Raw genomic sequence first — 23,253 nt, 5'->3', positions numbered from 1 at the left:
ATAACACTGATCTTGTTATTTTAATTTTTTTTTTTCCACAGGATGGACTGAATTTAGCCATCAGCGTATTTCTAGGTTCAAGCAAGATGATCCAAACCACCTTGGAAACAGCATTGAAGTGCCCCAATAAACACTTTGTTGTTGGTCACCAAAGACACAACCACCTTGGGCAAGACGGAGCCAGGTATGTTCATTCTTTTGGACCAACCCTATCAGCGCCGGCCTGTTATTTTAGGCAAATCAGATCAAATCACAGAATCACAGAATCACAGAATGGTAGGGGTTGGAAGGGACCTCTGTGGGTCATCTAGTCCAACCCCCCTGCCGAATCAGGGTCACCCAGAGCAGGCTGCACAGGACCTTGTCCAGGTGGGTCTTGAATATCTCCAGAGAAGGAGACTCCACCACCTCCCTGGGCAGCCTGTGCCAGGGCTCCATCACCCTCAGAGGGAAGAAGTTCTTCCTCATGTTCAGCTGGAACTTCCTCTGCTTCAGTTTGTGCCCGTTGCCCCTTGTCCTGTCACTGGGCACCACTGAAAAGAGTCTGTCCCCGTCCTCCTGACACCCATCCTGCAGATATTTATAAGCATTTATAAGGTCCCCTCTCAGCCTTCTCTTCTCCAGGCTGAACAAGCCCAGCTCCCTCAGCCTTTCCTCATAGGAGAGATGCTCCAGTCCCCTCATCATCCTCGTAGCCCTTCACTGGACTCTCTCCAGTAGCTCCTCGTCTTTCTTGAACTGGGGAGCCCAGAACTGGATGCAGTACTCCAGACGGGGCCTCACTATTTAACTACTCTTGACCCTGTGCTTCTGCCTATTTTCACATGCCTGGAATGGGAATACTGCACCACGGCCTTGAGATAAAACAGTACAGCTCCCGAAGCACAAGAGAAGTCGCTGTCAGTGCTCGCCCAAGGAAGAGTTCGTCAGGTAAATCCGAATGCAAAAATAGCAAGATACATGCCAAAATCACATACTGGGGCTCAGTAGATACAAATCCTGGAATCAAGATAAGCCAGCCTAACCATCTGGATACCTGTCATACAACAATCTATGCAATTTGGGTTTCGCTCTTAAATCCGCCTGTCCTAAAAAAACCAAATCTAGTTAACTTTAAACATGTTTTTTTCTACCACAAACAGCTAAATTGGAAAATCCTCGAGCAAGCTGTTCCTTTCCTATTGCAAATCTGAAAACAAAAAAACCTAAGAAGCCCCGAAGAATTAAATTCTGCCACAGAGATCGATGCAGACAGGCCCCCTTTCAATGCTAGGTGTTCGTTTTCATGTGCGAAGTGTTCCTAGTAGATGCGTGAAAGAAAATATCTCAATTTTTGCCTTTCACAGTGTGACTTCTAGGAAGCATTTTTTCAGTGCCAAGAAAGTTCAGTTGCATTATTTCTGGCAGTAAGCAGCACTCCCACAAGTTGTTAAATTCTTTACCTGCAGACGAGTAGCCCTCGAATAAGGAAAAAACCCTATTTCCTGCCTTTTGAAGATATGAAAGGGACCCAGAAGGGTTATGAAATCACCATAACTGATAACCCTCAAACAGCAGCGTTATCAGAAGGCGAGGATAAATGACCAAATTCATCCAACATCTAACTGGCTGGAGTCAAGGAGTTCAAACCGGAGATAAATTGCCTTCAGCAAAGCCAGGGTCTGCAAGGTGTTGTGTTAATGAATACAGTGAAAGTATAGCAGATATTATGATTGACAGCAGTAGTGTGTATATATATATATAAAAATACATATATCTGTGTGTGTATGTATATATAAAAATCTAGAAATAGCATACGACACTTCAGAGGAATGAAAACCCAGAACTGGGGTAAAATTAACAAAGGTGCCAGCATGATACAGAAGCCTATTTCCCAATTTAAAAGAAAAAAAATTCCTAGAGTCTAGACTGGGAGTCTGGAGCCAAGAAACTCCTGCGGTCACTTTGTCCAGGAGAGGAGACAAGCTCGCCCACAGCGTGCCAGCGTAAGAGTGCTTAGAAAGAGTTTATTTGTTGCGCATAGCCTACAATCACATATGACCAGGCGGTTACCTGAAAAGATTTTTGATGGGCTACTCTTCTATTAAAGCCCGTAAGTCCAAGTCCTATGCACGCAACGAGCTTTGGGACTGGAAATGGGTTGTAGACACATCTCTCCCCTCCTTCTTCCTAGAACCTACCACCTTTGTTGCTCGCTTCATTTATGGCTGGCCCATGGTTACCCATCTGCCAGAAAGGTCAACATCAGGAAAATGAGGTCCATGCCACCGCACACTCCTCATGGTGGAGCACAGACCAAACCCAACTTTCCAGGCAGCATCAGCTCTGTCTTTAAAGGCGTTGTCCCCCCCAACAAAAGTTGTAAATACTTTCAAGCTCTCCCTGCTATCAGTAGTAATTGAGGATGCTCTGCCTCCCATGGGAATAAGCTTTGTTTCCAGGCATTTTAAAAGTACTTTAGGTTATTTTGGCATCTCATATGAAATAATCCCATTGGGCTCTCGCTTTGATTGTGCGTACGAGGTTTGTCCGGTGTTCCACAGGGCACGACGCTATGGCATGAGAACTAAGTAACTCAGTCCTCTGCTTCTGTGTTATCTTTGTCTCACTCGTGATATTTTGAAAATTCACAAGAAAACCATAACTCCCTCTGTGTCACCAGGATGTGGTATTTGGCCTTATCTCTGCTCTTGCAATGTCAGGCTGGGCTCTGGGTTGAGAGGTGGATGTTTCTCGGAGCCATTTGCTATCTGTAATGCAGTAATTTAAATATTAAGGATGGGTTGGCTTGGGGAGCTCAGCTCTCAGTGAGCAAAACTCAATGAACTGTGGGAAGAGGGAAGCAGAAATCAGGACAGGGAAGCAGAAAGGGTTTTGAATGCTTCTGTAATCGTCTGCGGATCATGACAAGTGGCTGGTGACTCCCATTGATGCCTGCCAGAACACCACCATGGTGGCTCGCCCAGCCAGCTGAGTTCGGCTGAAAGCTTCATCTCCTGAATGAATAATGGAGACGGTGTGTTGGGGGAATAGGCAGATGCACAAGAGAGAGCGGGTGCAGACAACCGCTGCCAGGCAGGGAACCAGGGCACCCAAATCTGGAGAAACAAGGGAGCAAGTCCCTGCCACAGGCAAGTAAATGGATGCTCTCAGAGCATCTGGGGTTTGAGCATTGGATGTCCTATCTCTACCATTGTTTTCTTCTCTGCGTTGTGGCTCAAATCCCTGCAGCCTCCCCATGCTCGCAGCCCCTGCTATTCCTACTGATAAACCTCTTGAACCAGAAAGGAAGAAAAATGCAGAGCTTTCGCAATATCGCTGCCGTTGCATGAAAAGAAGTTGGCAGGGAGATCAGGAGTCAGGATTCCTGGGGCTTGCCGCCATGCAGAGGGAGATGGCAATAGGACACGGGCTTTTGCAAGAGGACATCTGCCTTCCTCCAGCAGCTCTGAGCTCAGCAGGATTGCATGGCGAAATGCCACATCATTGTTCGCTTTCTATCAAACGGGGCTGTGCCATAGCTTTTTTTAGGGAAACAGCTGCTTTCTGACTGCCTGAAGCTGCTCAACTGGGGCCAGTGCCAGGTACATGGGCTAGGTACAGCGAGTTGAGGGAGGGGGTTCTGCTCCACTCTGGTGAGACCCCCCAGGAGTCCTGCATCCAGCTCTGGAGCCCTCAGCACAGGAAAGACCTGGAGCTGTTGGAGCGGGGCCAGAGGAGGCCCCAGCAATGATCCGAGGGCTGGAACCCCTCTGCTGGGAGGAAAGGCTGGGAGAACTGGGGCTGTTCAGCCTGGGGAAGCGAAGGCTGCGGGGAGCCCTTAGAGCAGCCTGCCAGTGTCTGAAGGGACCTACAGGAGAGCTGGAGAGGGGCTTGTGACAAGGGCATGGAGTGATAGGACAAGGGGTAACAGCTGTAGACTGAAAGAGCAGAGATTCAGACTAAACATAAGGAAGAAATTATTTATGATGAGGGTGGTGAGGCACTGGCAGAGGTTGCCCAGAGAGGTGGGAGATGCCCCATCCCTGGAAACATCCCAGGTTGGATGGGGCTCTGAGCAACCCGCTCTGGTTGCAGATGTCCCTGCTCATGGCAGGGGGGTTGGACAAGATGGCTTTCAAGGGTCCCTTCCAACCCAAACCATTCTATGAACACAGCTGCTCCCAGATGGGCAGTGGCACCATCTCCCCCCATGCTGCTGCAGACCTCCTGGGATGCAAGTGTTCATTGGAGTGCAAAGCTGTGGTCCCCAAATCAAACCTCGCTGAGCTGCAGCACGTCACTCACCTGTGCCTTACCCTGGTCTCTCCTGTGGACCACGCAGCTCCATGGGCGTCTCCTGGGAGTGAGTGGTGTCCCACCAAGGGTGCCTCACCCACACTGTGATGAGTGTTGTGGAGAAGGGAAAGGAATTGTCCTCTGGAGGGATTTGTCTCCTCTGAGACACTGAAGAGATCCTAGATGACAGTAGACCAGAAATCTAGATTTCTTCTGGCCAAATTTAGGTAAGATGAACACCATCGCATAAATGCCCCAGCTAGGTAAGTACCAATAGTGATGTTCATTCAGTCATTGTCAATGAGTCGATGAGTTAATTGAGATTTTTTTTTCCCCATCCGGCCTAGAGAGTAGAGATGAAGTGCCTTGGAAGATGCTGGAATAGAAAGACACACTGCCCTCAGGGGTGCATATAATGGCATGGGATTTCTGTACATTACAACATTCCTTTAAAGCCATGTCATCTAATGACAGACTTTCTTCTCTTTGTTTAAGAGGAGGGAGAGAGAAATTAGCTTCATTATAGGATTTCCTCCCTCTTAGCTATTTCTCGTTTTAGTTTTTGGAGAGGTGCATGCTGTATATATATTATCTGTAAATAAAAATATGTTCTGCTTTGTAGTACCTGCCTTTTTAAGTCTTGGATGAGTAACTGTGCATCTCTGGACTACAAGTGGTTCATCAGCCTTGGAGTAGTAACTCAGTGAGGAACCTGTTAGCGAGGTTACAGCTTGGTAAACTAAGGCAGGGGATTGGCCATTTCTTAAAAAATGGTCTTATGTAACAGGGATTAAACAAGCAATTCTGCAGAATATATGAAAATCTCTATAAATCTATTAAAATCTCTATGAAACTTACAGTATTTAATAGAGAACAACATACTTCCAAACTGAAATGATTTTTTTTTTTTTTTTTTCCTATTTACCTGCTCCCCCACACCAGGGCTGTCAATACTCCTGATTAAATGCTGGGACAATTCCATCCCAGCAGCGCAGAGGCATCCACTGGCCCCACCAGTGCTGTGCACACAGACACAGATACGCATGCGGGGCAAGCACCATGGGTTGGAATTTTATTCTATGTTAAATAATAAAATTAGTTACGAATTATTTATCTTGCCAAATATTTCACACTTGTGCAACTGAAAGATGCTCTGAAGCCATGGCATGGATCGTATCTTTTCTCCCAGGGCTGCATCCCAACTGGTGCTGTGCAAGAGCCGTGGGGAGGGGTGGGGGTGTTGTCAGCAAAACTTTGTACGCAGCAGTGAGGTGATGCTTGAAATGGTTCAGATGTATAGAAAACACAGCCTTGCTTTGGAGACTGACTTGTCTTGTGTTCACGGGAAGTCAAAACAATTAAGAGGGCTTTCTGGCTTTCCTTAATCTAATTTACCACATTTTGCTGTGATGAATGTGTTGCAAAATAGTTTAACTAGTCCGAACCAAATGAACCTTCAAATTGGTGCCAATTTAGCTTGCCTGCTGTCCTGCAGACTGGCACGCTCGCCGGGGTGAGGCAGAGGAAGATGATGCACTTGGGCTCACCTGAAGACTCACCGGAGGTATCAGGACAACATGTCGTGATGCTTCCAGCTTGAACCGAGAAGCCGAGAGCTTGCTGGCCCTTCTTTCTCTCTCTGCTCAAGTTTTGCATTGAATTTATGGGTTCAGTTATTGGAGCGGAACATGAAAAGCTGGAGTTTGCAAGCATAAATGGCCAGGTGTACATCTGCTTGCCATATATATGGGTCAAATCTGTCATCGGGCTGATGCAACTGGTCCCATCAATTAAGCGCGTGTTGGCATTTCCCTCTTCTTGTGCGGCCACGCACCCCTGCAAGTCTGAAAAATGGGACTGAAAATCTGGATGGCGTTTCTCAAGGTGAGCTAAAAGCCATGGCACTTGGGTTTAGGATCTCAAGATGGGGCAGGGAAAAATAAAAATCTTTGGCTTCTTGCTTTGGAATATGATTAATCCTTCCACCTAACAAAATTACCACCCAAAGCTGGACCTTGCAAGGGACAAAGTGCTGGTGGGGGAGCCCTGGGAGCTTGCAACTCCCATTGACACCCTTTGGAGATGAGGCTACTCCTTGCAGGAGTCAGCATGGTCTTGGGAAACCCAAGCTGAAGACTTCCTAGCACATCACCATAAACAAAGAGAGTAATAGGAGTAATAATAATAATACTTAGCAGGTAAGGACAATGGCTGTTTGGTCTGTGAATGGGATGGTTCTTGCAAAGCTCTGTTTATGGTGCCGGTGATATCACTCAGTCTGGCAGGAGGTCTGGATTTCTTAAGGCCTTTAGGAGGTGGTAATTGTCTCACTTTTGCTTTAAACACAGTGTTAATTATGTTTTTGAACAATGGCTATAAACTCATCCTTTAATTCTTTGTAAAGCGCTCTTCCCTGTCTCTATGATTTGAGGGGGGGGTGAGTGCTGGGAGGGGTCACAGGTAAATACCATCACTGGGGCTATCGAATAAAAAAAAAAAAACAAACCACTTTTTAATTTTGCTCAATGTAGTTGACCTGCTTTAATCTCAAAGTTGTCTCTTTCTTTGAACTTGAAGGCACAGCTGGCATGGGATGCATTGCAGTGCCCTTTCCCTCTTTGCTTCAGATGGGTTTTCTTCTCTGTTCCATAGGTGGTGCTGGGTGGTTCAGCTTTGTGGCATTAAATTATGCCAGCAAACCCTCAGAAAAAAAAATTGTAAAATGAAGAAGAAAAAAAAAAAACAAACTATAATATCCTTTGGATATTTCAGATCCAAAGTTACTTTTATGTCTTTGAAAAAAAAGAATATTAATGCATTTGGGAAATGGTAGGCTGTGTTCTGCAGTCCTTAGAAGCAGCCCACGGGTATCACTGCCAGTGTGGCTGCTTTCACCTTTGTCCTGGGTTTGGCCAGGACAGGGTTAATTTTCACCGGACTCCAGGAAGGAGCACAGCCGGGGGGTGGGGGCTGACCCCACCTGGCCAAACAGAGCCCGGTATTCCATACCATGTGACGTCACGCTGGGTTCCGGGTGGGGGGGGGCGGCACAGCGGGAACTCACTCGCGGCTTGGGGGGGTGCGGCGCCGGTGCTGTTCGGGAGAGCGGCTGTCTGGGTTGTGCAGTTCGTTGTTGTGTTTTCTCCTTATTTGTACCGTTGTTGTTACTGTTCCCTTTGTTTGCTGTTCTGTTAAACTGCCCTTATCCCGACCCACCGGTTTCTGCCTCTTTCTTTTCATTCTCCTCCGCACTGCAGCGGGGGGAGGGGCGGCCGCGTGGCGCTTTTGTTGCTGGCGGCAGCCGAAACCAAAACATTAAATTTGGCGCCCAAGCGTGGGGCGGGGATAACGGCAGGGCTGAGCAGCGGGTGTTAAAACTGCCTTCTTACATTTTGTTAAATTTTGTTATAGGCATTTTTCTGTGTTAGTTAACTAGTCGCCAGTAAAAAAATGTTTATGTCTGTGATCAGATGGCTGTGGTATTTGAATCCGTACTTGCGCTATGTTTTCCCTGTGGTGCTGTTCATCATCGCGGGGAAAAAGATCAGGATGATGATTTTGTTCTACTGTAAGATATCGACTTATGATATGATAACATCACTGTGCATGAAATTAGGCTTGTATTTGCATGCGGCACTGCGGTCATTTCCGTACCTCGGATCCTATGTCTTAGAATTTGTTAATAATCAAACCCAATCTGTGGGGAAAAGCGAAGGGGATACCTCCCCCCACTCTTTCGCCCTCCCTCTCTCCTTCAGGCTGGTCCTAACGGCTTTTGAGAATTTCGAGTACCCGTGGGATGCTCAGGCCAGCACTCTCCTTTTGTTCTGCTTCCTGAATGGGTTGCAGGTTTTGTTTAGGGTTAAACAAGTAGTTAAGAACATCGTGCAGAGACCTGCCCCAGGGCCGGATAGCTGTGAGTGGCTGGGTGTGTGGGACAGCATGGGAAGGTGTCTAGAGCAGTGGGCACCTGCGGTGTGTTTTAAACCCACCCCTGAACAAATACAGAATCCGGACAATCTGGTAAAATACCCGCAAAAAGTGTGCTGCCACCCTGGGAACTCCAGAGAGACACAAATCACCTCAATGTGCTGGGGTCTGGCCCACGCCTACCGAGCCCTGTTCAACCTGATTCAGTGCCCTAAAGGGGAAAGGGGGGAGAAGCGAAGCGGCAGGCACTGTGACTGGCGCTGCCCCCCCACCCGGCCCTGCAGCCCCTCCAGCCCAGCAGGCAGTCACAGCCCCCCCGACCGGCACCACCGCTGCCACAGCTGCAGGGTCTGCCTCGGTTTCCCTGGCGGGCACAGCAGCTGCTCCAGCCCCAGCTCCAGCCGCAGGCACAGTGACTGAGCCCAGTGACCAACCTGTGCCGGTAGCAGTCGCCCCTGTAAAACTAAAGAAAGACGCAAAGAGAGCAGATCGCTCCGGGAGGGATGACAATGAGCCAGGGTCATCGCGGGAGATAGAGACAGAGATCATCACCCGGTCCCTGTCCCTGGGCGAGCTGCGAGACATGCGGAAAGATTTCAGCCGCCACCCAGGCGAGCACATTGCCACCTGGCTGCTGCGGTGCTGGGATAACGGGGCCAGCAGCTTGGAATTAGAGGGCAAGGAAGCCAAGCAGCTGGGATCCCTGGCCAGGGATGGGGGCATTGACAAGGCCATTGGGAAAAAGGAACAAGTCCTCAGCCTCTGGAGGAGACTTCTGTCAGGCGTGAGGGAGAGGTACCCCTTCAGTGACGATTTTGTATGCTATCCTGGCAAGTGGACCAATATGGAAAGGGGCATTGAGTACTTGAGAGAATTAACTGTGCGGGAGATGGTTTACCGTGAACCAGACGATGACCAGTTACCCACAGACCCAGATGAAGTCCAGTGCTCACAGTCCATGTGGAGGAAGTTTGTGCGGAGCGCACCCTCCTCATATGCCAACTCACTGGCAGTAGTAGACTGGAAAGGTAAGGAGGCACCAACAGTGGACGAGGTGGCTGTCCGACTCTGGCAATATGAGGAAAGTCTCTCTTCCTCCCTTGTCTCAGCTGTGAATAAATTGTCCCGGGAGTTCCAGCAATTCAAAGAGGATATGTCCTACTCCCCACCTGTGCGGGCCAGCATCTCAGCTATTAGGGGCAAGCGTTTCTCTGCTCAGGAGAGGGAATACAGAGGCTACACACCACAGGGCACCCTGTGGTTTTACCTGCGTGACCACGGAGAGGACATGAGGAAGTGGGATGGAAAACCCACCTCAAGTCTAGAGGCACGAGGGCGTGAGTTGCGAGGTAAAACAATCACCAAAGGGGATTCTGTTAGGAAAAGTGCCGCTCCAGTTTCCAGCAGCCAGCTCTCCAGACCAGGTAGGCAGTTTGATCTAGATTCCGATCCTCTGGAAGGGACCTCCAAGTCATTTTTACAGCAGGTGAGCAGCAAATTCTCTGACCAGGATTAGAGGGGCCCTGCCTCCAGCCAGGTGGAGGAAAGGGACAACCGTGTTCATTGGACGGTGTGGATTCGGTGCCCTGGCACGTCAGACCCACAAGAGTATAAAGCTCTAGTGGACACTGGTGCACAGTGTACTTCAATGCCGTCAGATTTCAAAGGGTCAGAGTCCATTTGCATTTCTGGAGTGACAGGGGGGTCCCAAGAGCTGAGTGTATTGGAGGCTGAAGTGAGCCTCACTGGGAAGGAGTGGCAGAAGCACCCCATTGTAACTGACCCCGAGGCTCCGTGCATCCTTGGGATAGACTGTCTTAGGAGAGGGTATTTCAAGCACCCAAAGGGATATCGGTGGGCTTTTGGCATAGCTGCTTTGGAGAGGGAAGAAATTAAACAGCTGTCCATTTTGCATGGTCTCTCGGAGGATCCTTCCGTTGTGGGGTTGCTGAGGGTTGAAGAACAACAGGTGCCAATCGCAACCACAACGGTGCACCGGCGACAGTATCGTACCAACCGAGACTCCCTTCTCCCCATTCATCAGCTGATCCGCCAGCTGGAGAGTCAAGGAGTGATCAGCAAAACTCGCTCACCCTTTAATAGTCCCATATGGCCAATGAGAAAATCTACTGGAGAGTGGAGACTGACAATAGACTACCGTGGCCTGAATGAAGTCACACCACCGCTGAGTGCTGCCGTGCCAGACATGCTAGAACTTCAAGATCAGCTGGAGTCAAAGGCAGCCAAGTGGTACGCTACAACTGACATTGCTAATGCATTCTTCTCCATCCCTTTGGCAGCAGAGTGCAGGCCACAGTTTGCTTTCACCTGGAGGGGCATCCAGTACACCTGGAAGCGACTGCCCCAGGGGTGGAAACACAGTCCCACCATTTGCATGGACTAATCCAGACTGCACTGGAAAAGGGTGAAGCTCCAGAACATCTGCAGTACATCGATGACATCATTGTATGGGGTGACACCGCGGAAGAAGTTTTTGAGAAAGGGGAGAAAATAGTTCAGATCCTCCTGAAAGCCGGTTTCGCCATTAAGCGAAGTAAAGTCAAGGGACCTGCGCAAGAGATCCAGTTTTTGGGAATAAAATGGCAGGATGGGTGCCGTCAAATCCCAGTGGAAGTCATCAACAAAATAGCAGCTATGTCTCCACTAACAACAAAAAGGAAGCACAGGCCTTCCTGGGCATTGTGGGTTTTTGGAGGATGCACATCCCAAATTACAGCCAGATTGTAAGTCCTCTGTACCACGTGACCCGGAAGAAGAATGATTTTGAATGGGGCCCTGAGCAACGACAGGCATTTGAACAAATTAAACGGGAGATATTTCATGCCGTAGCCCTTGGTCCAGTCCGGTCACGGCAAGATGTTAAAAACGTGCTCTACACCGCAGCCGGGGAGAATGGCCCAACCTGGAGTCTCTGGCAGAAAGCACCAGGGGAGACTCGAGGTCGACCCCTGGGGTTTTGGAGCCGGGGATACAAAGGATCCGAGGCCCGCTATACTCCCACTGAAAAAGAGATTCTGGCAGCATGTGAAGGCCTTCGAGATGCTTCAGAAGTGGTTGGCACTGAAGCACAGCTCCTCCTAGCACCACGATAGCCGGTCCTGGGATGGATGTTCAAAGAGAGGGTCCCCTCTACGCATCATGCCACCGATGCTACGTGGAGTAAGTGGGTCGCGCTGATCACCCAGCGCGCCCGAATGGGAAACCCCAGTCGCCCAGGAATTCTGGAGGTAATCATGGACTGGCCAGAAGGCAAAGATTTTGGAGCATCGCCAGAGGAGGAGGTGACACGTGCTGAAGAGGCCCCACTGTATAACCAGCTGCCAGAAGATAAGAAACAGTATGCCCTGTTCATGGATGGGTCCTGTCGCATTGTGGGGAAGCAGCGGAGGTGGAAGGCTGCTGTATGGAGCCCTACACGACAAGTCACAGAAACTGCCGAGGGAGAAGGTGAGTCGAGCCAGTTTGCAGAGGTGAAAGCCATCCAGCTGGCTTTAGACACTGCCAGTCGAGAGAAGTGGCCAGTGTTCTATCTTTACACCGACTCCTGGATGGTGGCCAATGCCTTGTGGGGGTGGCTGCAGCAATGGAAGAAGAACAACTGGCAGCGCAGAGGCAAACCTATCTGGGCTGCCCCATTGTAGCAAGATATTGCTGCCCGGCTAGCGCAGTTGATTGTAAAAGTCCGTCACGTGGACGCCCACGTCCCTAAGAGTCAGGCCACTGAGGAACATCAAAACAACCAGCAGGTGGATCAGGCTGCCAAGATTGAAGTGGCCCAGGTGGATCTGGACTGGCAACATAAGGGTGAACTGTTTATAGCTGGGTGGGCCCATGACACCTCGTGCCACCAAGGAAGAGATGCAACATACAGATGGGCTCGTGACCGAGGGGTGGACTTGACCATGGACACCATCGCACAGGTTATCCATGAATGTGAAACATGCGCTGCAATCAAGCAAGCCAAGCGGGTAAAGCCTCAGTGGTATGGAGGACGATGGCTAAAATATAAATACGGGGAGGCTTGGCAGATTGACTACATCACACTGCCACAAACCCGCCAAGGCAAGCGCTATGTGCTCACAATGGTGGAGGCCACCACCGGATGGCTGGAAACCTACCCTGTGCCCCATGCCACCGCCCGGAATACCATCCTGGGCCTGGAAAAACAAGTCCTGTGGCGACATGGCACTCCCGAAAGAATTGAGTCGGACAACGGGACTCACTTTCGCAACAGCCTCATAGACACCTGGGCCAAAGAACACGGTATGGAGTGGGTGTATCACATCCCCTACCATGCACCAGCCTCTGGAAAGATCGAGCGGTACAATGGGCTGCTAAAAACCACTTTGAGGGCAATGGGGGGTGGGACTTTCAAAAACTGGGATACTCATTTAGCAAAGGCCACCTGGTTGGTGAACACCACAGGATCCACCAACCGGTCTGGTCCTGCCCAGTCAAAACCTCAGCGCCCCGTAGAAGGGGATAAAGTCCCTGTAGTGCACATGCGGAACATGTTAGGGAAGACGGTTTGGGTTAATCCTGCCTCGGGCAAAGGCAAGCCCGTCCGGGGGATTGCTTTTGCTCAAGGACCTGGGTGTACCTGGTGGGTAATGCGGAAGGATGGGGAAGTCCAGTGTGTACCTCATGGGGATTTGATTTTGGGCGAGAATAGTCCATAAATAAATTGTATAAAGTTAATTGTTAAATAACCCTGTCACTGTCTGTTATCACTGTTATAATTGTTATATTTAGTACCAGTAGTAGCATAGTAAGAATCGTCCAGATTAAAGAAGGATGGACTTTTTTGATGAAACCTAGCAGAGCACAGCGATGATGGAACTGGACCTGGTTTTCAACAACTGGCACCCAGCAACTTCATCAAGATCAACATCTCCTGCAGACTGTGGGCACGGGCCGCACCAGATACATCAGCCGTGGGCTCCGGATGCAGCAAGTGACCGCCCATCACCACACATCACCTCTCCTACCACGGAAGACCATTACGACAGATGGAGCCCAAAGTCATGGATTAAATGAACTCAACGGACACTTTAGAGTGATGATCCATAGACTAAGGGAATGATATCTGGAGACAGGAGAAGTGGTGGTGATCAACTGGACAATGAGGGACCTGGGCATGACGTAGATGGTATGGAATAAGGGGTGGATAATGTCCTGGGTTTGGCCAGGACAGGGTTAATTTTCATCGGACTCCAGGAAGGGGCACAGCCCGGGGGTGGGGGCTGACCCCACCTGGCCAAACAGAGCCGGGTATTCCATACCATGTGACGTCACGCTGGGTTCCGGTGGGGGGGGGTGGCGCGGCGGGAACTCACTCGCGGCTTGGGGGGGCGCGGCGCCAGTGCTGTTCAGGAGAGCAGCTGTCTGGGTTGTGCAGTTCCTTGTTGTGTTTTCTCCTTATTTGTACCGTTGTTGTTACTGTTCCCTTTGTTTGCTGTTCTGTTAAACTGCCCTTATCCCGACCCACCGGTTTCTGCCTCTTTCTTTTCATTCTCCTCCACACCGCGGCGGGGGGAGGGGCGGCCGCATGGCGCTTTTGTTGCCGGCGGCAGCCGAAACCAAAACAACCTTCTTGCAGAATATATAGCTTTTTCCTCTTAAATGAGGAGAACAAGTCTGGGCCTCCTTTGGATTAATCACTGCTATCAAATGGCATGCCTGCTTCCCTCCAGATGAAATGAACATGCAGTTTTGGGGAACGTGCCTTTGGAAATCCAAGCTTTAAATTACACTTTACTATTAATGCTTTTTTTTTTCCCCTTCAGTTTGTGCAATTTGGATTGTGAAATCGGGATAGTCAGTTCGTGTCCGATCCTATATTTCTTGTTTACCTGAAACTCCCTTATTTCAGGTTCAAAGGGAATTTCTCATCCTGGAGCTAGTCGCTGTCGGATGGGGCCCCAATTTCATTTTGGTGCCACTCTCCAGTTCTCAAGCGATTTCCACCACTTGGGTATTTCACAGAAAAAATCCAGTTCTGAGCAGGCTGTTTTTCCTGGAACTGGGCCACGTGGAAGACTGTCATGAAAGCATTTCTTGTTGGGCTTAACACTTGCAAAAAGGTATTTAAAAAAAATCCCAACCCTACATTTAGACAAACGAGGACTTTTCAATTATCTGTTTTAATGCACTGGCTCTACTAATTCATAAATTATCGGGTACGAAGGGCTATCCCTACTGTCTAGACTACTCGCCTGAGTAACTCAGCCCAGAAAGACTCCCTGAGTCCAGACAGGTTTAAACCAGCTGGAGCTCATCCTCTGAATACCACCAAAACCTCACTTCGAAACTATTATTGACAGAGCATCCACCACAACCAGTGGTTAATTACTCTAACTGGATCGTTACCGGTGAAAAATGATGCTTCGTTTCTCACTTCCATGCTCCCAGCAGAACCTTCGGCTCATCCTGTATCTTTGAGAGACTCCAGAAACCATGATCAAAACCTACCTTTCTTTTTCCCCCCCATGCAGATATTTTGTGACCAAATCAGTGCAGGCTTCTAGATAAAAGCTATTGCTCGTCTGCAATTGTCCTGATTTTTTTTTTTTCGGAGCATCTTTTAATTTTTTGCAGGCATCTTCTTAGTTCCCTCAAGCGAATTGTAGGGGTGTATCATACCAAGTGCAAAATACTGTCAGACAGAGGTAAAACGCTCAAATAGAAAGAAGCATCCAAGAATTTGTCATTTCAAATGAGAACCTGTATTGGATTTGAGGACAAGTTGAAAACCTGTTCTTGAAAGCAGGCTCTTGCACAATGGAACCACAATACCCTATGAGTAAAATGTCAGTGCTTTATCAAGGGCTGGCATGGCAGATGCCTGGACATGGAATTTTTTTTTTTTTTTATGCCAAGCTGTAGGTCAGCGTGAGGAACAGTGATCCCGAACAACCCATCATAAACGTGGGAATCTTCTTTTTACCAGAGGCTGATCCCAGCCTCTGACCAGACAAAGTTCCCATTACAGAATCACAGAACATTAGGGGTTGGAAGGGACCTCTGTGGGTCATCTAGTCCAACCCTCTGCCGAAGCAGGGTCACCCAGAGCAGGCTGCACAGGACTGCATCCAGGTGGGTCTTGAATATCTCCAGAAAAGGAGACTCCACAACCTCCCTGGGCAGCCTGTTCCAGTGCTCCGTCACCCTCAGAGGGAAGAAGTTCTTCCTCATGTTCAGACGGAACTTCCTCTGCTTCAGTTTGTGCCCATTGCCCCTTGTCCTGTCGCTGGGCACCACTGAAAAGAGTTTGGCCCCATCCTCCTGACACCCATCCGTCAGATATTTGTAGGCATTTAGAAGGTCCCCTCTCAGCCTTCTCTTCTCCAGGCTAAACAAGCCCAGCTCCCTCAGCCTCTCCTCGTAGGAGAGATGCTCCAGTCCCCTCACCATCCTTGTAGCCCTCCGCTGGACTCTCTCCAGTAGCTCCTCATCTTTCTTGAAGTGGGGAGCCCAGAACCGGACACAGTACTCCAGATGGGGCCTCACCAGGGCAGAGTAGAGGGGGAGGAGAACCTCCCTCGACCTGCTGGCCACACTCCTCTTAATGCACCCCAGGATCCCATTGGCCTTCTTGGCAACCAGGGCACACTGCTGGCTCATGGTCAACTTGTCCAATTAGCACCAGTGGGAACTGTTTTTGGAAAAGGAGGGTGAAAAGCATTGGCTGGTATCCCACCACCCATGAGGACATGGTCGAAGGGAGAGGAATCGGCTCCGCAATGCATCTGGCCAGGCCGCTGCCATAAATACAGAAAGTCACATAAATGATGATAAGGTTATGACCTAGCCCATTAAAAAGGAAGGAACTCCAAGATTACACCCCTACCTGCTAGCAATAGGAAATACAGAAGCTGGTGATCTTCCTCTTGCTTTGTCTGCTGCATTCCCAGCCACTTTACAACTATTTCCTTCTGCCAGAAAGGGTTTTGGTAGTTTTTTTTATATTTTATTTTAATGAAGGAATAGTGAGTTTTGCCCAGCTCCAGGACAAGGGGCAATGGGCACAAACTGAAGCAGAGGAAGTTCCGTCTGAACATGAGGAAGAACTTCTTCCCTCTGAGGGTGATGGAGCCCTGGAACAGGCTGCCCAGGGAGGCTGTGGAGTCTCCTTTTCTGGAGATATTCAAGACCCACCTGGACGCAGTCCTGTGCAGCCTGCTCTGGGTGACCCTGCTTTGGCAGGGGGTTGGACTAGATGACCCACAGAGGTCCCTTCCAACCCCGAACATTCTGTGATTCTGTGGGTTCCTCCTGCTGGTGAACTGGTCTGGGCCAGCAGCTGATGCTGATGGAGGGCGCAGCGCTTGCGTTGCGGCTGCCGTCTGAGCAGCCCAACCTCAGGAGCTGATAAATCCCCACCTAAAGCCAGGGATCAGCTTGACAAGGTCAGGACTGAAATGCTGGTTTTTTGGTTTTTTTTTTAAGTGATGGAGACCCCACCCTTCCCCAGCCCCCCCTGGCCATAGGTGTTGCGATGGCATCTATGCCATACATTTGGGCATCCAGGAGGCAGTGGATCCACATGTGGGACGTACCCTGAGGTCTACAGGCACATCAGGACCACCAGTTGCAACCAGAAAGAAGCTGTCTGCATCTCCACGCTGGATTCCAGAGGTTCCTGGAGGAGGAATCGTAGGGTAACAGGCACCCCTATTTCCCACGTCAGCCCCGGCTCTTTACACGTTCCCTGTTACCTGGTCCAGAGCTTGCCATAGCCGACTACAACTAAAACATGGCAGTTCATGCATTTGGCAAGTGTCCTTACTTGAAATAAAGAGGATTTTGCTTTATATGACTAAAACTGGAAGGGGGATACCAGATGTATTGTCCATAGGTGCTTACCTTTAAAATGTTGCAGCAAAGCTGCTCTACTTTTTGTTTTCGTATAGAAAAATCCCTTCTTCAGGGCTGATGCATCAAAACAAGTCTGAAAATATGTATTTACTGTTTCAGATGTCCACGTACTTCTGTGTTTTGGATGATACAAATTAAGGTAGAGTTGCACATAAGGTGGTGCATTAAGGTTGTATATTTTATATTACTTTTGAGCCTCCCACCCTGCAAGATCTTGAGGAGCTCCACAGAGTACGTGCAGATCCCAAAGGCATTGGGATCTCTGGGTTGGACTGCTGGAGGAAGCAGCCGTTCTCTTCCTCAGCGTAATATGCCCCAGCAAAAGGGATTTGCGGGCTTTCTTTTCTCTGTAAAGCCAAATATGCCATCCTCCCCTTCCCATCTCCCCTCCAACAGACCCATGTCTCCTCGGTCTGGCCGGTGGCTCCCTAACGGTGTCACGTTCTGCTGCACCGCAGTCCCCAGCTCCTGGGTCATCCCCTCCCAGACTGCCTGACCTAAGTCCTTTTCCTCTTACCTCCTGGTCGTAAATCCCACCGGCGATGTTCGGCAGGAGCTGGGCTGACCCTCGGCCCCGCTGGTGATGGGGCACTGCTATCATGGGTTATCTGGGGGATGAAGATGTAGGTGCGCCACGGATTAGCGGGCACCGTATGGCTGCGAGTGACCGCTGGAGATGCCACCAAGGGCAGGCACTGGTCCTTATGCCCATCGTGGCTGTGCGATGCCAGATCCTTTTTTGCAGCAGCACTTGCCCCCAGATATCGGCCCACGTTCATTCTGCCCTTCCCTGCAGCGCACTGGGTCCGGCCTGATCCCCGCACTGTGTATGTTCCTCTTCGACCAATACTGTTACACCGGCATTTTATGTTCAAAAGAGCAAATTGGGGTGAGGTTATAGTGATTTAATATATATTTTTATATCTGCCATTTCCTTTATGTGGGCATAAGGGAGTCAAGGTAAGGAGACCGCCCCGTGTTTAACCCCTCTCTAGCTAGAAAACCTCAGCAACATGGTATTTGTGTGGCCAAACCATAAAGCTAACAGAATTCCAGCTAGCAAAGCACATTTTGAGGAGCTACTGGAGAGAGTCCAGCGGAGGGATACAAGGATGAGGAGGGGACTGGAGCATCTCTCCTATGAGGAAAGACTGAGGGAGCTGAACTTGTTTAGCCTGGGGAAGAGAAGGCTGAGAGGGGACCCAATAAATGCCTATAAATATCTGCAGGGTGGGTGTCAGGAGGACGGGGCCAGACTCTTTCCAGTGGTGCCCAGTGACAGGACAAGGGGCAATGGGCACAAACTGAAGCAGAGGAAGTTCCAGCTGAACACGAGGTAGAACTTCTTCCCTCTGAGGGTGACGGAGCCCTGGCACAGGCCTGCCCAGGGAGGTTGTGGAGTCTCCTTCTCTGGAGATATTCAAGACCCACCTGGACGCGGTCCTGTGCAGCCTGCTCTGGGTGACCCTGCTTCGGCAGGGGGGTTGGACTGGGTGACCCACAGAGGTCCCTTCCAACCCCTACCATTCTGTGGTATGGAAAGCCAGGTGTGTGTGAGTGCTTTGATGAATTTTGGTTCCCACGACTGGAGTCCCCTGAGCCAGCGCTGGTGCCTGCCGTTAGCTACTGATGGACCGCTTGATTTCGATGGACCAACCCCCAGGGCTTGAGAAAGGAGGGTTTGAGGGTTTGCAGGTCCATCTCGCCAGGCTTTTTTTTCCTCATTTATTCTACCCGCTTGCAGTGAATCTCATTCCAACAGATGCAACCGTGGTGTGGCTGATGGCACCCAGGAGCACCAGCATTGGAATGATGATTTTAGCTTGCGGCAGTGGGTGGGAAGAGTGAGGACGTGAGGTCCTCGTCTCCCTGTGACCTGCTGCTCAAGGTTGCTGGGAGAAGAGTTTACTTTGCGGACCTGAGGTCTCGTAGCTTGAATCTGCTGTGTCAATGTGAGCTGCTGGAGCAGGAGTCCTCGGGTACAGCCCAAATGGCATCGTAACCCAGACTTTGAACGTCGCTTGAGAGCTCTGCTCTGAAAATAATGCATAAAAATAGCAGCAGGGCCGCAAGCTTAGCTATTCCTCATGCACACAAAAGGATGGGATAGTGCCAGGAGCCTGCCTCTGCCCTGCCCACAGCCTGGCTTGTTCTCTCCTACCTCCCCTAAACGGCTTGAAAAAGAGAGACATCGCCCCAAAAGAGCAAAGCCTGTTTGTTCTTGACCCTCGCCTCTGAAAGGGTATGAAGAGGGGTCAGCTCTGTTTGTTTGTACCCGGTATTGATGTCAGGAAAAGAGGTTTATTTCCCCCCCCCCCCCCCCAAGTCTGGTTTTCTCCCCTTTGTTGGAAGCGCCTTTGGTGAGCCTCACACCCTGATGCTGTTAGCAAAACAATTAGGTGAACAGTGCCTTGGCTCCAACTGTCTGTCAAAGCCTGAATTGCAATGCAAATAAACTCGGGTTGAGCTCTTCAAAGACAGCTGGGTACGGGAAAGGTCCCCAGAAAACTCCGGGAGACCTGAGGTCCCACACCAGTGGGCCCGGTGGGATTTTACATGCGGGACCTCCTGAGGGATGCGACACGTTATAGAAATCCATTATAGAAATGCAATATATCGTACAAATATTTTCAATGCTTAAAGGGGGGGTTGTAAGAAAGATGGGTGCAGGCTTTTTAGCAGGGCCTGTTGCGATAGGACGAGGGGCAATGGATTTAAACTAAAAGAGGGGAGATTCAGACTGGATATAAGGAAGAAATTATTTATGAGGGTGGTGAAACCCTGGCAGAGGTTGCCCAGAGAGGTGGTCGATGTCCCATCCCTGGAAACATTCCAGGCCAGGTTGGATGGGGCTCTGAGCAACCTTGTCTAGCTGAAGATGTCCCTGCTCATGGCAGGGGGGCTAGACTAGATGGCCTTCAAAGGCCCCTTCCCACCCAAACCATTCTCTGATTCCATGATTCAAATAGATTTTATTCCTTCTCTGGGGTTAGCAGCGACCCCGGGACATTTTGGGACAGGTTTCTGGTCCACAGCAGGGGATCACCCCCCTTTCAGAGCATCTCCCCAACCCAGGTACCACGTGCGTTTTGATCCGCTTTATTATGCTTCTTTCTGTGTTTTCCATATGGGCACATGCATATGGTCTGTTTAAAGAAGTTTGCAGGGTTAATTAGAAAGCAGTTCTTAATCAGTTCTTTAAGATTTAGCACTTCTGGAGTAGTTTTCACCTGCAGAGATGAGAAAGAGAGGCGAGCGCTGCTGTATGGACCGGCAACCAGAGGTGCTGAAGCCCAGGTCCCTACTCGGGGGGGGGGGGGGGGGGGGAAAGGGATGTGCCCAAGGCCAGCTAGAGAACCTATGGCAGGGCCCAAAAATATATATATTATTAACTCCTGGACCCCATTCCTATTCTCCACCCCTTCACCGCATACACCATGCCATGCTTTTTTTGTCACTCTGCTCATGACAAGAAAGCAATCGCAGTCATCAAGTCATCGGCAAGACGAGAGGAACTGAGAGGGAGGGGAAAACACCCCACTAAAGACATCAATCTCATTTATAACCGCCTGGAAAGTTTTTAAAATTTAAAAAGTGCAATGCATGTATTAATGGGCATGTCCAGTGTGTCTTTCACCAGCAGATACGGGAATGAGAAGGAATGCTCTTTTTTTTTCCCCCTCTTTTTTTTTTCTCCCCCCCCTATCAATTTTCCACCATCACGGTGGAAAAGGGATTGAGGTTCTCCAAGGAACCGAGGACATTGGCCTGGGTGTACGTGGGGTCACTCCGGAGGCTGGTGACCAAGGTGTCAAACAAAAAACGTTATCACATTTCCCTGTTTTGGGATGCAGAAGCGGCCATTTTAAAAGCAATGGGATTTTTTTCGGCGAGTGCAGCAGACACCACCCCACCCCCACCCCCCCCCCGATGCTGATGCTGCTGTTCTGCTTTGGCACCCTCCTGTGTCACCCCAAGGCCCGGTGGCTGCACCCTGGGGACCCCGCAGCTCCCCCGCCTCCCGAAATGGCCTCGCCTGCGGCATCCGAACTGGATGGGCCATTTAATTTAAACTTGTGCCGTTAATGATTTGGAGGTGAAGCGAGGAGTCCATCCCCTTCCTCAGACTCCAGTTCCGTAACAAACCTTCCTAAATTATTCTTTCAGATGCCAGCAAACAGTTTCCCCTCCTCAGTTTTTTCATACTCTTTATCACAAAGCAGATTTTGGGATGTCCAGGCAGCCGTCCTGCCCCGCAAAGCCCGGCTTTGGGATGCCCAGGTGGCCGTCCTGTCCTGCAAAGCCCGACTTTGGTCTCCCCAAGCTGCACAGCCTCTTGGTGGCTCAGTTTCCCCATCCTCCGCGGGTTCTCGCTGGCAGAATTCGAAATGGAGGGGGGGGGGGGGGGGGGGGGGAGGAGGATCTGTGGAGTACCCCGGGTGCCAGAAATTACTACCGCTAGTAGTACCCGTAGCAAGAATAGGCATGGTGCGACACGCTCGTCATTCCTGCTCCTCATTTATGTGAGAATTGGGGGGTAGACTTACCCCCCCCCCCATGAAATGCGTTCCCTCCCTTTGGTGACAGGTGCTGTAAAAATTCAAAATATTATCAGCGTTATTGTGCCGTGCCCTCTTTCAGTACTCAAAATCATATATATATATATTTATTATTTTTTTGATGGGTGGGTGGGGGTTTAACGCTTCTTTACCACGAGCCCCAGCCTCTGCGGCACACCCAGGGGTGTGGTGCTGGGTGGGGGGGGTGCGGGGGCAGCGCTCCCGTCCGGGGGGTGTGTGTATGTGTGTCCCCCCCATTCCAGGGGCAGCACCCCCACGATGGGGGCGGTGGGGGAGTGGGAAGGGGGGTGGGAGGGGGGTGGGAGGCCCCCCTCAACCTTTCAGCAACCCGAGCCGCCGCTTGCGCAAGGCGGTTTGAGCTAGGTAGAATACATATATATATATTTATGATTTTTTTTTATTTTTATGGTGTTTTTTTCCCCCCCCGGAGCGACACGGTGTCTAGACGCCCACGTGACGGGGCCGCGCCGCTGCGCACTGAGAGCCGCGGGGGGGGGGGGGGACACGACACACGGCGAAGGGGGGGGGACACGGGAGGGCGCGGGCACCGCGCCGCCGCCGGCTCCGCTCCCGGGGCTCCCCCCCTGCAGCGGGGGTGGAGGGGGGGGGGGGGAGCGGAGGGGAGGAGAGGAAAAAAAAAAAAGAGGAGGAGGAGGAGGAGGAGGGGAAGGAAGGCAGGAAGGAGGAGAGAGGAGGAGAAAAAAAAAAGGAAAAAAAAAAGCGCAAGGCGGCGAGGCAGACGCGCCGGCAGCGGGGAGAGGGTCGCCGCGGGCTGCCCCCGCACCCCCGTAAGCACCGCGCGGAGCGGGGGGGGGAGGGGGAGGAGGGGACGCGGAGCCTCGCTTTCTTATTTATTTTCCTTTTTTTTGCATTTCTTTTTGTAGTAGCGGCCGGATCAAGACTCTCCCCGCGTGTGGATTAAAACCTTTGGGAAGAAGGAGGAAAAAAAGAAAAAGAATAACTCGACCCCCCCCCCTCCCCAAACCCCCCCCTCCCCCGAACCCCGCATCAGGACGACTTGGGCTTTCAAAGGGGATACAACGCTCTGGATGCGCTGCTGCTGCTGCTCTTTCGCGACAGATGCTTAAACCGGTCCCGACCTCCCAATCTTAGGGTTGGTGCTTTGCTTTTTTAAAATCTTTATTTATTTTTTTTTAAAAAAGGCATCGTTTTGGCTTTTTTTTTTGTGGGGGTTTTTTTTGGTGGTGTTTTTTTTGAGGTCTGCCCTGCGTCGCATCAGTCCCTATCCCCCCCCCCCGGCCCCCCCTGGCCAGCCGTGCCGGGTTGATGGGAGCTGCGGCCCCCGGCAGGCCGAGGCTCCCCCGCGGCCCCAGCCCCGCTCCGCACCCGCGCAGGGTGGCGCGGCGCCGGCGAGTCCAGCCCGCCCCCCCCCGCCCCATGCGCTGCCGACTCTAGACGAGGCTGCTTTTTTTAATTTTATTTTTCTTTTCTTTTTTGGGCAAAGCCAGAGCGGCCGGCGGCTCCCCCCCTCCTCCCTCCCTCCCTCCTTTTTTTTTTTTATTTTCCCTCTCCCTTTTTTTTTATTTTTAATTTTTTTTGTTTTAAA

Source organism: Opisthocomus hoazin, chromosome W, assembly GCF_030867145.1.
Source record: "Opisthocomus hoazin isolate bOpiHoa1 chromosome W, bOpiHoa1.hap1, whole genome shotgun sequence".
Taxonomy (NCBI): domain Eukaryota; kingdom Metazoa; phylum Chordata; class Aves; order Opisthocomiformes; family Opisthocomidae; genus Opisthocomus; species Opisthocomus hoazin.
The sequence above is the reverse complement of the archived record's forward strand: the minus strand, read 5'-3'. Positions refer to the sequence as shown.